Source organism: Staurois parvus, unplaced genomic scaffold (assembly GCF_062004578.1).
Source record: "Staurois parvus isolate SC_StPar_1 unplaced genomic scaffold, SC_StPar_1.0 ptg000978l, whole genome shotgun sequence".
Lineage (NCBI taxonomy): Eukaryota > Metazoa > Chordata > Amphibia > Anura > Ranidae > Staurois > Staurois parvus.
Window position 1 is genome coordinate 992,764 of NW_028318774.1, and position 17,951 is coordinate 1,010,714.

General features: G+C 44.5%; 4 non-coding genes across 4 annotated transcripts; all 4 read right to left on the reverse strand.

The window, feature by feature from the left end:
• Positions 1-782: 782 nt before the first annotated feature.
• On the reverse strand, positions 783-1,083 carry LOC149441512 (signal recognition particle RNA). Its single transcript, XR_016307358.1, has one exon.
• A 6,172-nt stretch (positions 1,084-7,255) lies between these two features.
• On the reverse strand, positions 7,256-7,556 carry LOC149441513 (signal recognition particle RNA). The gene has a single exon (XR_016307356.1).
• Positions 7,557-11,156: 3,600 nt separating this feature from the next.
• On the reverse strand, positions 11,157-11,457 carry LOC149441514 (signal recognition particle RNA). The gene has a single exon (XR_016307355.1).
• Positions 11,458-16,000: 4,543 nt separating this feature from the next.
• On the reverse strand, positions 16,001-16,301 carry LOC149441515 (signal recognition particle RNA). The gene has a single exon (XR_016307351.1).
• Positions 16,302-17,951: the final 1,650 nt, after the last annotated feature.

Sequence of the window (17,951 nt, forward strand, 5' to 3'; positions counted from 1 at the left end):
TGCAACTCAGACACTTCATTTGAACTGATCATCAGTATCAACATCCTGATCTTCACATTGACCCTAGGTTCACACCTAAGCGTTTTCCCGCAGAGTTTTGCAGAAACGCACTACAGTCCATTTAACATGATTTCCTATGGGACATATTCACATCTCTGCATTTTCACCTGCTGCGCTTTTTGGAAAGGTTCAGGGACTTTTTTGAACACAAAGTTGTGTTTTTGGTTCTATAGACTTCAATGGAAGCGCTGCAGAAAAGCATGTAGTGCGTTTCTGCATTTTAAATCAGACTAGCAACAAGAAAAAAGAAAAAAAAAACGCAGGAGAAAAAATGAAATGCAGGAACAGGTCAAATGCAAACTGCATAGGTGTGAACCTAGCCTGAGAAAGGCCATCTGCCGAGTCAGAGCTCTGAGCTGAGGGACCTCAGGCGGTGCCATGTGAGCTGGATATGCATTATTCACTCTCTCCAGCAGGGGTCAGTACTGCTTATATGGTTTACTCTATAAATATTGCGGATTAAAAATTAAAAGAAAAACTATACAAATATTTATGAAATGAATATTGTCACCGAGAGCAATTTTAATCCCCCCTAAATAACCACAACTATTTCAATGATGATCATTGCTGCATTCGATCTTGAAAAGAAAGCAATGCTAAATATTACAAAAAAACACCCCAAAAAATTGAAATATTTAAGTGATGAAATCACACATAGAGAAGACTGTAGATACTGTATGTGAGGGCAATAAAGCTGTAAAAAGCGTAATAATAATTGAGCAAAAGAGCTGCGTCTCACTCTATCATCCAGGCTGCTCTACACTGGCTATTCACAGGTGCAATCCCACTACTGATCAGCATGGGGGATTTGACCTGCTCCATTTCTGACCTGGGCCGGTTCACCCCTCCTTAGGACAACCTGGTAGCTCCAGGCTCCCCTAGAGCCACCATATTGATACTGAACTTAGTGTGGACACCCGCTCAACATAGCACAGAGTAGACCAGAACTCCTGGACTCAAGCAATCCGACAGCCTCAGCCTCCCAAGTAGCTGGGATTACAGACGCACGCCACCGCACCCGGCAGGAAAAGTGCATGGCTTTGTGATATTAGAGGCTCAGAGCCAAAGAATGTCAAAGACCTGCCATCTAGTGTCAATATTGATAATTACAAGTGTGTCATTGACATTACAAGAAACATGTTACCAAAGTACAGAATGAATGGAACACTAGGAATTCAGGGAACACATTAAGGTGAGGGAGGGTGGGGTGGAGGGGGCTGACTGGGGCTTTTACAGGGAGGCTAAACAGCAATGTAATCCTTGAATTAGGGGAAGCTGATACAAAGTTCTGATAAGTTAACTCTCTATTATCTGCCTGGGACTGTCTATCACTTCAAAGGATTCGGATTGATCCAGTCTGGGTGTATCAGTTGTATTACAATCTGTTCTCTATTTTTCATCTACTTTTACATTATTTTACAAATAAATGAATAACTGATACAGATAACAGAAATGTTTTATACAAGAAAAAACAAATGATTGGAAAAAAGCTTGATCTACCATGGAAATATCTTAAACTGTCGTGGTAAGAAAATGACATCATTTCTGACAGTTCTTCTGGGCTTTTGTCAACTTGTTCTGAAGTGTACTTCTCTTCAGCCCTAGAAAACAATGTTGACTTTACATTCTCAATATTACTACCAATTTTAGGGATATTATCAATTGTATCAATGCTTATAAATATTGATATTATTATATACAAAATGGAACCTTGCAGTTGTATGTTTAATACTGAACTTAGTGTGGACACCTGATTGATATAGCACAGGGCAGACCAGAACTCCTGGATGTATAGCAATCTCAACATCCTCAGCCTCCCATGTAGATGGGATTACAGATATACGCCATTGCATCCAGCAGAGGAGGGAGCTTGCTCTGAGACACTAGAACAGTGTTTCTCAACCCTTAACCCTTTGAGGAACCCCTGGCAAAAAGTTTGAGATCTCGGGGAACCCCTGAAATAATGTTCACATCTACAGCTAACTGAACATTGATTGGTATGATCAGCAAGCTATTGCTAATACAACAATTATTTTTAGAAATAGCAGTAAATAAAAGAATAAATATTAAAACGTAACTATTTATTGTGAAACTTGTGCTTTCTTTTTGTTGATGAGGGGGGGGGGGGGCAGGGCAGGATACAGGGGCTCAGGTGGGTTCATTACATGAGGGAGAAGCAGGACACATTACATGGAAGCAGGGCAGATTATGTGAGAGCAGGGCACATTACATGGGAACAGAGCACATTATCTGGGAGCAGGGCACATTACATGAGAGCAAGGCACATTACATGGGAGCAGGGCACATTACATGGGAGCAGGGCACATTACATGGGAGCAGGGTACATTACATGGGAGCAGGGTACATTACATGGGAGCAGAGCAGATTATCTGGGAGCAGAGGACATTACATGGGAGCAGGACACATTACATGGGAGCAGGGCATATTAGGTGGGAGCAGAGCATATTACATGGGAGCAGAGCACATTACATGGAGACAGGGCACATTACCTGGCAACAGGGCAGATTACGTGGGAGCAAAGCACATTACATGAGTGCATTGCACATTACATCAGGGCAGGGCACATTATGTCGGAGCAAAGCAGATTATATGAGGGCAGGGCACATTACATAGAGATAGGGCACATTATGTGGGAGCTGAGCATATTACATGGAAGCAGGGCATATTACATGGGAGCAGGGCACATTACATGAGAGCAGAGCAAATTACATGAGAGCAGGGTAGATTATGTGGGAGCAGAGCATATTACATGAAAGCAAGGCACATTACATGCAGACAGGGCAGATTACATGAGAGCAGAGCACATTACATCAGGGCAGAGCACATGATGTGGGAGCAGAGCACAGTAAATGAGAGCAGGGCACATTACATGAGGGCAGATTATGTGGGAGCAGGGCACATTACATGGAGCAGGGCACATAGCCTGGCACATCATGGGGCACACATGTGGATAAGAGGGTACCACCAGTCCTCCTATACAGGGTCCAGGCCAGCAGGGGGGCCCAAGCAGCTGGATGAAATGGATGTGGGCAGGAATGGTGATCGGCATGGCGGGGGGCGGCAATCACTGGGACTGATCCACACAGGGAATCAAGTCCAGTAATTGCCCTCAGCCCCCGCTGTCCTCTTTTCTGATGAGAGCAACTTTTGCATCTCATTTGGAAACCAAGGACCCAGAGTATGGAGGAAGAATGGAGAGGCACACACTGCAAGATGCTTGAAGTCCAGTGTGAAGTTTCCACAGTCTGTGTTGATTTGAGGAGCCATGTCATCTGCTGGTGTTGGTCCACTGTGCTTCATTAAGTCCAGGGTCAACGCAGCCGTCTATCAGGAGATTTTGGAGCACTTCATGCTTCCTTCCACAGACTAGCTTTATGGGGATGCTGACTTCATTTTCCAGCAGGACTTGGCACCTGCCCACACTGCCAAAAGCACCAAAACCTGGTTCAATGACCGTGGGATTACTGTGCTTGATTGGCCAGCAAACGCGCCTGACCTGAACCCCATAGAGAATCTATGGGGCATTGCCAAGAGAAAGATGAGAGACATGAGACCGAACAATGCAGAAGAGCTGAAGGCCGCTATTGAAGCATCCTGGTCTTCCATAACACCTCAGCAGTGCCACAGGCTGATATCTTCCATGGCACGCCGCATTGAGGCAGTAATTGCTGCAAAAGGGGCCCAAACCAAGTACTGAGTACATATGCATGCTTCTACTTTTCAGAGGTCCAATATTGTTCTATGTACAATCCTTGTTTTACTGATTGCATGTAATATTCTAATTTTCTGAGATTGTGGATTTGGGGTTTTAAGGAGCTGTAAGCCATAATCCTCACAATGATGACAAATCACGGCTTGAACTATCTTGCTTTGCATGTAATGAGTCTCATATATTAGTTTCACCTTTTAAGTTGCATTACTGAAATAAATGAACTTTTGCACAATATTCTAATTTTTCGAGTTTCACCTGTATATGTCACGTTAACCAGCCCTTTTCTTTACTAAATGAAAACAATGAATGATTAGTACTGATTACTCACTGTGTTCATTCATAACTGAAGCATTGTAAACCATGTTTTTTTTTTGGGGGGGGGCTTGTCAGGTTGGCTGTATGGGGCCCCGTGGTTCCTAACTGCAGCCCTGCACACAGTACAGTATGGCACATGAAGGGGCACATCTTGGTACATTATGGGGCATGATATGGGGCATGGCACAGCACATTACAGTTCTGGTCTCCATCACATGCAGAGCATGGTAGGAAAGTGGCTGAGATCTTTCCCCTTCCAGCGCGCTGTTTTGCGTCAGCTCCTCCTCTCTTCCTGTCCATCCCAGGTGATGTCCCATACAAGCACCTGGAATGGACAGAAGGGGAGGAGGGGCTGGCAGGGAACATGGAAGTAACTCTTTCATTTCCTGCACGGCTCTGCATGCCGGGGGGGATGAGATCTTCTTGTCAGCTGTTTTTGTCTGGCAGGTGGATCATGGCGGAACCCCTGGGAACCTCTTGCGATACCATCGGGTTCCATGGAACCCTGATTGAGAAACACTGTACTAGAAGCTCAAAGTCATCTAGTGTCAATATTGCTAATTGCAGCTGTTTCATTAATATTACAACAAGTATGTCACCAAAGTACAACATGAATGAAAGAGTAGGAGTTAAGGTAATACATCAAGGTGAGGGAAGGTGGGGTAGAAGGGGATAATTGGAGTTTTAAAGGGAGGTGAAATGATTGTGTATTCCTGGACCTTAGGAAAGCTGATACAGTGTCCTGCCAATGTAACTGTCCCTCCATTTCTCCCTGGGACTGTCTACCAATGAAAAAGAATTCAGAATGGTCCAGTTTGGGTGTATCAGTCATATTACAACCTGTTGTTCTCTATCATTCATCTACTTTATAATTTATTCTTTGATTAAATGAATTACAGATAATAGAAACACTTCATAAAAATACAATGTTTTAATACTTGGTGCCATGATTTCAAAAGAATAAACAAATGATTGGATAAAAGCTTGATTTACTGTAGAATTCACTCACTCTCTCAGAGTTGGTGGCACAGTGGCTAATGCAGGCCATACATGGGTTGAATCCCGAATGATTTTTCATCTGAAAATTAAAAACGTTATTCACTCAGTAATCTGATGTGCCATCAATGATTTTGAAAATCGGCCGACCAAGTCATAAACATGCAACACTTCTGTTCCTTCCAGGTCACGGCTCATGCGCATATTCTTTTCGGAAAAACAATCATACGATTTGACCATCATTGAGTTGAAAATTAGTCGTTTTTCATGTATTTTCCAACATGCCCGATCACCGAAAAGGGGAGGAACCACGAAAATCGTCCGGTGCCATTGACCTACTAACAGAGCGAAAATCGGCTGATTATTCTTAGGTCCGTTTTTCGGATGATGGCCGGCATGAGTGTTTAGCACTTGTGCCTAGTTAGTTCTCGGGTCGTCAGTTTGAATCTCAGGCACGGCACCACCTTTCCTGAAGTTTACATTTTCTCCCTGTAGCTGTGTGATTTTACTCCCACACTCCAAAGATATGCAGGTCGGGTAATTGGATCCTCTCTAAATTGGCCCTAGAATGTGAGTTAGGGACCTTCGATTGTAAGATCCTCCAGGGCAGGGACTGATGTGAGTGTAAATTGATGGTGCTATATAAGTACCTGTAATAAACACAATTATATAATTTCTGACAGATCTTCAAGGCCAAGAAGTTTGTAGAGATGTTCTAAAATGTACTGTTTAAAACACGGTGATCTGAGCCTTTCCTTCTACTTTAATACCAGTCTATTCAAAATCTAAATTTAGACCCCCCCCCCCCAACAATTCGCAATAGCTGCTTCTCATCTGCAAGGAAACCTTTACTGAGTAGCGATGAGCTTGGGCTCGGCTTGGAAGGAAGTTGTAAGTAAAGGGCTAATCAGAACCATTGCTCTAAGATTGTCATGTGGCCACATTAGGTCAACGATATCACAAGCATCTCTTGGCCCCCTTGTGTACATGCAGATGTGGGGAAACGTTCACTTGCAGCTGATTGGCACAGCACTAACAATTTCCTTCCGGGTTTGGACCGAACACAAGCTCATCCCTATTTTTGATAGAAATATTGGGATTTCCATTGCTGACCTGGTCCTAACCTGCAGGATTGTTCTGGGGAACACCATGTACGTGGAGCTGTTTTTCAGCACAGCACCGCACATGTATGGTGTGAGCAGAGCACAGAAGTTGTAAGCACAAGGCTACATTCTTTGTAAAACTATATCAGAGGGTTGTGCAGTATTGGGATGGCAGGGATCTCCTATGCACACAGAACATCTCACCAATGCCTTGTCAGTCTGATTGGCACTTGTTAGGTGTCAGCAATTTGTTTTATAAATGCAACTCAGACACTTCATTTGAACTGATCATCAGTATCAACATCCTGATCTTCATATTGACCCTAGGTTCACACCTAAGCGTTTTCCCGCAGAGTTTTGCAGAAACGCACTACAGTCCATTTAACATGATTTCCTATGGGACATATTCAGATCTCTGCGTTTTCACCCGCTGTGCTTTTTGGAAAGGTTCAGGGACTTTTTTGAACACAAAGTTGTGTTTTTGGTTCTATAGACTTCAATGGAAGCGCTGCAGAAAAGCATGTAGTGCGTTTCTGCATTTTAAATCAGACTAGCAACAACAAAAAACAAAAAACAAAAACGCAGGAGAAAAAATGCAATGCAGGAACAGGTCAAATGCAAACTGCATAGGTGTGAACCTAGCCTGAGAAAGGCCATCTGCTGAGTCAGAGCTCTGAGCTGAGGGACCACAGGCGGTGCCATGTGAGCTGGATATGCATTATTCACTCTCTCCAGCAGGGGTCAGTACTGCTTATATTGTTTACTCTATAAATGTTGCTTATTACAAATTTAAAGAAAAACTATACAAATAATTATTTATGAAATTAATATAGTCACTGAGAGCAATTTTAATTCCCCCTAAATAACCACAACTATTTCAATGATGATCATTGCTGCATTCGATCTTGAAAAGAAAGCAATGCTAAATATTACAAAAAAACACCCCAAAAAATTAAAATATTTAAGTGATGAAATCACACATAGAGAAGACTGTAGATACTGTATGTGAGGGCAACAAAGCTGTAAAAAGCGTAATAATAATTGAGCAAAAGGGCTGCGTCTCACTCTATCATCCAGGCTGCTCTACACTGGCTATTCACAGGTGCAATCCCACTACTGATCAGCATGGGGGATTTGACCTGCTCCATTTCTGACCTGGGCCGGTTCACCCCTCCTTAGGACAACCTGGTGGCTCCAGGCTCCCCTAGAGCCACCATATTGATACTGAACTTAGTGTGGACACCCGCTCAACATAGCACAGAGAAGACCAGAACTCCTGGACTCAAGCAATCCGACAGCCTCAGCCTCCCAAGTAGCTGGGATTACAGACGCACGCCACCGCACCCGGCAGGAAAAGTGCATGGCTTTGTGATATTAGAGGCTCAGAGCCAAAGAATGTCAAAGACCTGCCATCTAGTGTCAATATTGCTAATTACAAGTGTGTCATTGACATTACAAGAAATGTTACCAAAGTACAGAATGAATGGAACACTAGGAATTCAGGGAACACATTAAGGTGAGGGAGGGTGGGGTGGAGGGGGCTGACTGGGGCTTTTACAGGGAGGCTAAACAGCAATGTAATCCTTGAATTAGGGGAATCTGATACAAAGTCCTGATAATTTAACTCTCTATTTTCTACCTGGGACTGTCTATCAATTCAAAGGATTCTGACTGATCCAGTCTGGGTGTATCAGTTGTATTACAATCTGTTCTCTATTTTTCATCTACTTTTACATTATTTTCCAAATAAATGAATAACTGATACAGATAACAGAAATGTTTTATACAAGAAAAAACAAATGATTGGAAAAAAGCTTGATCTACCATGGAAATATCTTAAACTGTCGTGGTAAGAAAATGACATCATTTCTGACAGTTCTTCTGGGCTTTTGTCAACTTGTTCTGAAGTGTACTTCTCTTCAGCCCTAGAAAACAATGTTGACTTTACATTCTCAATATTACTACCAATTTTAGGGATATCATCAATTGTATCAATGCTTATAAATATTGATATTATTATGTAAAAAATGGAACCTTGCAGTTGTATGTTTAATACTGAACTTAGTGTGGACACCTGATTGACATAGCACAGGGCAGACCAGACCTCCTGGATGTATAGCAATACTCAACATCCTCAGCCTCCCATGGAGATAGGATTACAGATATACGCCATTGCATCCAGCAGAGGAAGGAGCTTGCTCTGAGATACTAGAACAGTGTTTCTCACCCTTTTCCTTTCGAGGAACCCCTGGCAAAAAGTTTGAGATCTCGGGGAACCCCTGAAATAATGTTCACATCTACAGCTCACTGATTGATTGGTATGGTCAGCAAGCTATTGCTAATACAACAATTATTTTTAGAAATAGCAGTAAATAAAAGAATAAATATTAAAACGTACCTATTTATTGTGAAACTTGTGCTTTCTCTTTGTTTGGGGGGGGCAGCAGGGCAGGATACAGGGGCTCAGGTGGGTTCATTACATGAGGGAGAAGCAGGACACATTACATGGAAGCAGGGCACGTTATGTGAGAACAGAGCACATTGCGTGAGAGCAGGGCATATTATGTGGGAACAGGGCACATTACATCAGGAAAGAGCACATTGTGTAACAGCAGGGCACAATACATGGGAACAGGGCACATTACATTGGAGCAGAGCATATTACATGGGAGCAGAGCATATTATACGGTAGCAGAGCATATTACATGGGAGCAGAGCACATTACATGGGAGCAGAGCATATTATACGGTAGCAGAGCATATTACATGGGAGCAGAGCACATTACATGGGAGCAGAGCACATTACATGGGAGCAGGGTACATTACATGGGAGCAGAGCATATTACATGGGAGCAGAGCATATTACATGGGAGCAGGGCACATTACATGGGAGCAGGTTACATTACATGGGAGAAGGGCACATTACATGGGAGCAGAGTACATTACATGAGAGCAGAGCATATTACATGGGAGCAGAGCTTATTACATGGGAGCAGGGCACATTACATGGGAGCAGGGTAGATTACATGAGAGCAGAGCACATTACATGAGAGCAGGGCATATTATGTAGGAGCAGGGCACATTACATGGAGACAGGGCACATTACCTGGCAGCAGGGCAGAATATGTAGGAGCAAAGAAGATTATATGAGGGCAGGGCACATTACATGGAGACAGGGCACATTATGTGGGAGCTGAGCATATTACATGGGAGCAGAGCATATTACATGGGAGCTGGGCATATTACATGAGAGCAGAGCATATTACATAGGAGCAGGGCACATTACATGAGAGCAGAGCACATTATATGGGAGCAGAGCATAATACATGGGAGCAGGGCAGATTATGTGGGAGCAGGGTACATTACATGGAGACAGGGCACATTACATGAGAGCAGGGCACATTATATGGGAGCAGAGCATATTACATGGGAGCTGGGCATATTACATGGGAGCAGGGAAGATTATGTGGGAGCAGGGCACATTACATGGAGACAGGGCACATTACATGGAGACAGGGCACATTACATGGAGACAGGGCACATTACATTAGGGCAGGGCAGATAACATGAGGGCAGAGCACATGATGTGGGAGCAGGATACATTACATGAGGGCAGCGCAGATTATGTGGGACCAGAGCACATCATGGGGCACACAGCCAGGGCCGTGGATAAGAGGGTACCACCAGTCCTCCTATACAGGGTCCAGGCCAGCAGGGGGGCCCAAGCAGCTGGATGAAATGGATATGGGCAGGGAGGGTGATCAGCATGGCGGGGGGGGGGGGAAATCACTGGGACCGATCCTCTCTTTCTGCAGCAGCTGAAAGCTGGCTTCTTCTCATCTCCCTCCTGCTTTCAGCTGCTGCAGAGAGAGCCATACAGGGAATCAGGTCCAGTAATTGCACCCGCCCCCCGCTGTACCTATCACCCTCCCTGTGCATCATACACTTTCCCCTGCTAACCAGGCCCCCCATGTGCCCCCACCCCCACAGTGCTGCCGGCTTCCCTCCTCTCCTTCCTGCCAGCAGCTGTAAACACACAATAGGATCCTCCAGGATGGAGAGCAGGGGAAGGGTCCAGTATATATGTCACATTAACCAGCCATTTTCTTTACTAAATGAAAACAATGAATGATTGGTACCGATCACTCACTGTGTTCATTCATAACTGAAGCGTTGTAAACCGTGTTTTTTGGGGGGGTGGGGCTTCCCAGGTTGGCTGCATGGGACCCTGTGGTTCCTAACAGCAGCACTGCACACAGCACAGTATGGCACAATTCCTCACGTCAGAATGCCCGCCGCAGGCCCGGTAAAAGTCGCTGATTGCCGCCGTTTGTAAACGCTATATTGGGATTTTTTTATAGCAAACACATGTAGCGGAATACATTTTGGCTTTGATTTATGATGAAATTTGATTTTTAACATTTTTTATACTGGACATGTTTAATAGCAAAAAGTCAAAAATACATTTTTTTGGTTTTTTTTTAAATTAAGACCGCACAGGCGATCAAATACCACCGAAAGAAAGCTCTGTTTGTGGGGAAAAGAAGGACATACATTTGATTTGGGTGCAGAGTTGCATGACTGCAAAATTTTCAGTTAAACTAACGCACTGCCATATCGCAAAAAATTGCCTGGTCAGGAAGGGGGGTAAATCCCCTGGAGGGCAAGTGGTTAAAAATTTAAAAAATTTAAAGAAAAACTGTATATAAATAATTATTTATGAAATGAATATTGTCACTGAGAGCGATTTCAATCCCCCCTAAATAACCACAACTATTTCAAAGATGATCATTGCTGCATTCAATCTTGAAAAGAAAGCAATGCTATATATTACAAAAAAACACCCCAAAAAGTTAAAATATTTAAGTGATGAAATCACACATAGAGAAGACTGTAGATACTGTATGTAAGGGCAATAAAGCTGTAAAAAAGCGTAATAATAATTGAGCAAAAAGTCTGTGTCTCACGGTGTTGTCCAGGCTGCTCTACACTGGCTATTCACAGATGCAATCCCACTACTGATCAGCACGGGGGATTTGACCTGCTCCATTTCTGACCTGGGCCGGTTCACCCCTCCTTAGGACAACCTGGTAGCTCCAGGCTCCCCTAGAGCCACCATATTGATACTGAACTTAGTGTGGACACCCGCTCAACATAGCACAGAGTAGACCAGAACTCCTGGACTCAAGCAATCCAACAGCCTCAGCCTCCCAAGTAGCTGGGATTACAGACGCACGCCACCGCACCCGGCAGGAAAAGTGCATGGCTTTGTGATATTAGAGGCTCAGAGCCAAAGAATGTCAAAGACCTGCCATCTAGTGTCAATATTGCTAATTACAAGTGTGTCATTGACATTACAAGAAACATGTTACCAAAGTGCAGAATGAATGGAACACTAGGAATTCAGGGAACACATTAAGGTGAGGGAGGGTGGGGTGGAGGGGGCTGACTGGGGCTTTTACAGGGAGGCTAAACAACAATGTAATCCTTGAATTAGGGGAATCTGATACAAAGTTCTGATAAGTTAACTCTCTATTATCTGCCTGGGACTGTCTATCACTTCAAAGGATTCTGACTGATCCAGTCTGGGTGTATCAGTTGTATTACAATCTGTTCTCTATTTTTCATCTACTTTTACATTATTTTCCAAATAAATGAATAACTGATACAGAGAACAGAAATGCTTTATAAAAGAAAAAAAACTGATTGGAAAAAAGCTTGATCTACCATGGAAATATCTTAACCCCTTCACGCCTAAGGGTAAAACAAATCTAAATGCCTAAGCACAATTCTGCAACGTTGACATGTTAGTAAAACCGTACATATCGTCACAACTACTTTGTACATCCAGGTGGATTATACCTTGTTTTTTTCAGGACAAATTGGGCTTTCATTTGGTGGTAAATGGTCATGGATAGCTCCTAATTTTTTTTTATTATTAAAGGAAAACTGGGCCAAAATAGTAAAAAAAATCATTTTTTTAAATTTAACTGTGTGTTTCTTGTTACGACCATAACCTACCACCAAAGAACAACCCAAAATACATTCTCCAGTTCTTGACAATCGCAGCGATACCATATATGTGTATGTTATTTGTTGTTTGTACCCGTAGTACAGCCCAGAAACAACAGTGCGCATTTTGTTTTTGTCTTTTTTTTTATTTATTTTTTTTACATAAAACACACTGTCACTGACATTGACATTAACACTAACTGACACTGATACCAATTTTTTTTTAATCCTGACCTTTGACCCTGACCTTTGCCCTTGACCCTGACCTTTGACCCTGACCTTGACCCAAACACTAACCCTGGTACTGAACTAGATCAAACCTTGATCTAGGTATTTTTCTTTATTTTTTAATATTTATTTATCTTTTTTTTTTTTTTTTACAAACTTTTTTTTTCTCTCTCTATGTCAGGAGTTCGAGAGATACAATGTATCTCTCTTCTCCATTCATAGAGAGAGAGAAAACAAGGGGGCCGGGCTGCACAGTGATTGATCACTGTGATAGCCAATCAGAGGCTATCACAGCGATCACGTGACCCGGAATCGGGAGTCCCGGGTCCCGATCGTTAGAACGGGACCCGGGGCTCTCAGTGACACCGCGGTCTTGGTGCTGGGAGCGCGCCGAGCGGCGTGCTCCCAGCACAAAGACAGGTACGCAAATATGCGGCCCCACGGAAAAAAGCCCAGGTCCGTGAGGCCGCATATTTGTGTTACGTCGGCGTCAAGGGGTTAAACTGTCGTGGTAAGAAAATGACATCATTTCTGACAGTTCTTCTGGGCTTTTGTCAACTTGTTCTGAAGTGTACTTCTCTTCAGCCCTAGAAAACAATGTTGACTTTACATTCTCAATATTACTACCAATTTTAGGGATATTATCAATTGTATCAATGCTTACAAATATTGATATTATTATATAAAAAATGTAACCTTGCAGTTGTATGTTTAATACTGAACTTAGTGTGGACACCTGATTGACATAGCACAGGGCAGACCAGACCTCCTGCATGTATAGCAATACTCAACATCCTCAGCCTCCCATGGAGATGGGATTACAGATATACGCCATTGCATCCAGCAGAGGAAGGAGCTTGCTCTGAGATACTAGAACAGTGTTTCTCACCCTTTTCCCTTCGAGGAACCCCTGGCAAAAAGTTTGAGATCTCGGGGAACCCCTGAAATAATGTTCACATCTACAGCTCACTGATTGATTGGTATGATCAGCAAGCTATTGCTAATACAACAATTATTTTTTAGAAATAGCAGTAAATAAAAGAATAAATATTAAAACGTACCTATTTATTGTGAAACTTGTGCTTTCTCTTTGTTTGGGGGGGGCAGCAGGGCAGGATACAGGGGCTCAGGTGGGTTCATTACATGAGGGAGAAGCAGGACACATTACATGGAAGCAGGGCACGTTATGTGAGAACAGAGCACATTGCGTGAGAGCAGGGCATATTATGTGGGAACAGGGCACATTACATCAGGAAAGAGCACATTGTGTAACAGCAGGGCACAATACATGGGAACAGGGCACATTACATTGGAGCAGAGCATATTACATGGGAGCAGAGCATATTATACGGTAGCAGAGCATATTACATGGGAGCAGAGCACATTACATGGGAGCAGAGCATATTATACGGTAGCAGAGCATATTACATGGGAGCAGAGCACATTACATGGGAGCAGAGCACATTACATGGGAGCAGGGTACATTACATGGGAGCAGAGCATATTACATGGGAGCAGAGCATATTACATGGGAGCAGGGCACATTACATGGGAGCAGGTTACATTACATGAGAGCAGAGCATATTACATGGGAGCAGAGCTTATTACATGGGAGCAGGGCACATTACATGGGAGCAGGGTAGATTACATGAGAGCAGAGCACATTACATGAGAGCAGGGCATATTATGTGGGAGCAGGGCACATTACATGGAGACAGGGCACATTACCTGGCAGCAGGGCAGAATATGTAGGAGCAAAGAAGATTATATGAGGGCAGGGCACATTACATGGAGACAGGGCACATTATGTGGGAGCTGAGCATATTACATGGGAGCAGAGCATATTACATGGGAGCTGGGCATATTACATGAGAGCAGAGCATATTACATAGGAGCAGGGCACATTACATGAGAGCAGAGCACATTATATGGGAGCAGAGCATAATACATGGGAGCAGGGCAGATTATGTGGGAGCAGGGTACATTACATGGAGACAGGGCACATTACATGAGAGCAGGGCACATTATATGGGAGCAGAGCATATTACATGGGAGCTGGGCATATTACATGGGAGCAGGGAAGATTATGTGGGAGCAGGGCACATTACATGGAGACAGGGCACATTACATGGAGACAGGGCACATTACATTAGGGCAGGGCAGATAACATGAGGGCAGAGCACATGATGTGGGAGCAGGATACATTACATGAGGGCAGCGCAGATTATGTGGGACCAGAGCACATCATGGGGCACACAGCCAGGGCCGTGGATAAGAGGGTACCACCAGTCCTCCTATACAGGGTCCAGGCCAGCAGGGGGGCCCAAGCAGCTGGATGAAATGGATATGGGCAGGGAGGGTGATCAGCATGGCGGGGGGGGGGGGGAAATCACTGGGACCGATCCTCTCTTTCTGCAGCAGCTGAAAGCTGGCTTCTTCTCATCTCCCTCCTGCTTTCAGCTGCTGCAGAGAGAGCCATACAGGGAATCAGGTCCAGTAATTGCCCCCGCCCCCCGCTGTACCTATCACCCTCCCTGTGCATCATACACTTTCCCCTGCTAACCAGGCCCCCCATGTGACCCCACCCCCACAGTGCTGCCGGCTTCCCTCCTCTCCTTCCTGCCAGCAGCTGTAAACACACAATAGGATCCTCCAGGATGGAAAGCAGGGGAAGGGTCCAGTATATATGTCACATTAACCAGCCATTTTCTTTACTAAATGAAAACAATGAATGATTGGTACCGATCACTCACTGTGTTCATTCATAACTGAAGCGTTGTAAACCGTGTTTTTTGGGGGGGTGGGGCTTCCCAGGTTGGCTGCATGGGACCCTGTGGTTCCTAACAGCAGCACTGCACACAGCACAGTATGGCACAATTCCTCACGTCAGAATGCCCGCCGCAGGCCCGGTAAAAGTCGCTGATTGCCGCCGTTTGTAAACGCTATATTGGGATTTTTTTATAGCAAACACATGTAGCGGAATACATTTTGGCTTTGATTTATGATGAAATTAGATTTTTAACATTTTTTATACTGGACATGTTTAATAGCAAAAAGTTAAAAATATATATATATATTTTTTTTTTTAAATTAAGACCGCACAGGCGATCAAATACCACCGAAAGAAAGCTCTGTTTGTGGGGAAAAGAAGGACATACATTTGATTTGGGTGCAGAGTTGCATGACTGCAAAATTTTCAGTTAAACTAACGCACTGCCATATCGCAAAAAATAGCCTGGTCAGGAAGGGGGGTAAATCCCCTGGAGGGCAAGTGGTTAAAAATTTAAAAAAGTTAAAGAAAAACTGTATATAAATAATTATTTATAAAATGAATATAGTCACTGAGAACGATTTCAATCCCCCCTAAATAACCAAAACTATTTCAAAGATGATCATTGCTGCATTCAATCTTGAAAAGAAAGCAATGCTATATATTACAAAAAAACACCCCAAAAAGTTAAAATATTTAAGTGATGAAATCACACATAGAGAAGACTGTAGATACTGTATGTGAGGGCAATAAAGCTGTAAAAAAGCGTAATAATAATTGAGCAAAAAGTCTGTGTCTCACTCTATCATCCAGGCTGCTCTACACTGGCTATTCACAGGTGCAATCCCACTACTGATCAGCATGGGGGATTTGACCTGCTCCATTTCTGACCTGGGCCGGTTCACCCCTCCTTAGGACAACCTGGCGGCTCCAGGCTCCCCTAGAGCCACCATATTGATACTGAACTTAGTGTGGACACCCGCTCAACATAGCACAGAGTAGACCAGAACTCCTGGATTCAAGCAATCCGACAGCCTCAGCCTCCCAAGTAGCTGGGATTACAGACGCACGCCACCGCACCCGGCAGGAAAAGTGCATGGCTTTGTGATATTAGAAGCTCAGAGCCAAAGAATGTCAAAGAACTGCCATCTAGTGTCAATATTGCTAATTACAAGTATGTCATTGACATTACAAGTAGAGATGAGCGAAGTATTCAAAAATTCGATTCGGCTGATTCGGCGAATTCGAGGAATAAATTTGATTTGAGTCGAATATATTCGCTGCGAATTTAACTTATAAAAGGGTGTTTCTAGGCTTCAGAGAGCCTTTATATTAGTGCAGAACTCTGTACCTTTAATTTAAATGCCCTTGGAGTCTGCTGGGGAAGAGAAATAATACTGTCAGTCAGTATGACATGCAGATGAGTGCCGTCGATCTTAGAATCACCGCACACTTCACTCATTTGGGCAGTCACGGGGCCAAAACCAGAGTGTGGAGCCACAGTGTGGCGGTGGAGGCAGCAGCAATGGGAGGCCATACAGCACCCTATGACAAAAATGGAACCCACCAGCAGGGTGAGGAGACCTGAAAGTGGCACATGGCAGAGTGTGGCGATGGAGACAGCAGCAATGGGAGGCCGTACAGGGACCCATGAGAGACTCTGGACCTGGCAGCAGCATGAGGAGGTGGTACAGGGGCCCATGGCAGATTACAGGCCTGGCAGCAGCAATGGGAGGCCCGTAATCTGCCAGCACCCTATGACAAAATGGAACCCACCAGCAGTGTGAGGAGACCTGAAAGTGGCACATGTTTGGGGCATGATTCATGGCGGATTTAGTCAGTTGTGTCAGGAACTGGTGGTTTGAAATCCAGACTAATCCACGCCTGATTCATTTTCACAAACGTGAGTCTCCCCACACTTTGGGTGGACAGTCGTGTCCTCCGCGGAGTTACAATACCTCCTGCCGCACTAAACACGCGCTCCGATGCCACGCTACTGGCCGGGCATGACAGCCTTTCAAGGGCAAATTCAGCTAGTTGGGGCCAAAGGTCAAGTTTCGTTGCCCAGTAGTCAAGGGGATTGTCTACCTCGGTTGGCAGGGTGCTGTCCAAGTAGGCCCAAGCCTGTTGTTTGAGGTCCTGCTCCAGGTCCACCTGATGATGCTGCTGCTGCGGCTGGTTAGTAGTTTCCTCACTGCGCTGGTGAAGAAAGCTACTCATCATCGACTGCAGACTGAGGCAGCCGCTGCTGGTGGAGCTGCCACTGCTCCTACCACCCCACCCCTCCCCTGCTGCCATGGCAGCGGAACACGAGGGCACAGGGCCCACAGTGTCTGAGGATGGACGTTGGCGCAGAAAGGCAGAGACCAACGGACTACATAGGTGGTTTTTATAGTACTTTATTTTGGCCTCCCTCTCAGCAGGTGTGAAAAAGGCCACCATTTTTGAACGGTAGCAAGGGTCCAACAAGGTGGACAGCCAAAAGTCATCCCTCTGTCTGATGGTTATTATTTGGCTGTCGCTACGCAAGCAACTGAGCATGCTATGGGCCATTTGTGCCAAGGAATGCGAGGGACTCCCTGCCTCCATCTCCACAGCATACTGCCACGGTGCGTCTGGGTCCTCTGTCTCCTCCTCCTCCTCCTCTACCAGATGCTCCTGCTCCTCCACTCCTGTCCGCTGAGTGGAAAAACCACCCATTTCACTTAATAATTCCTGAGCACCAATGTCCTCCT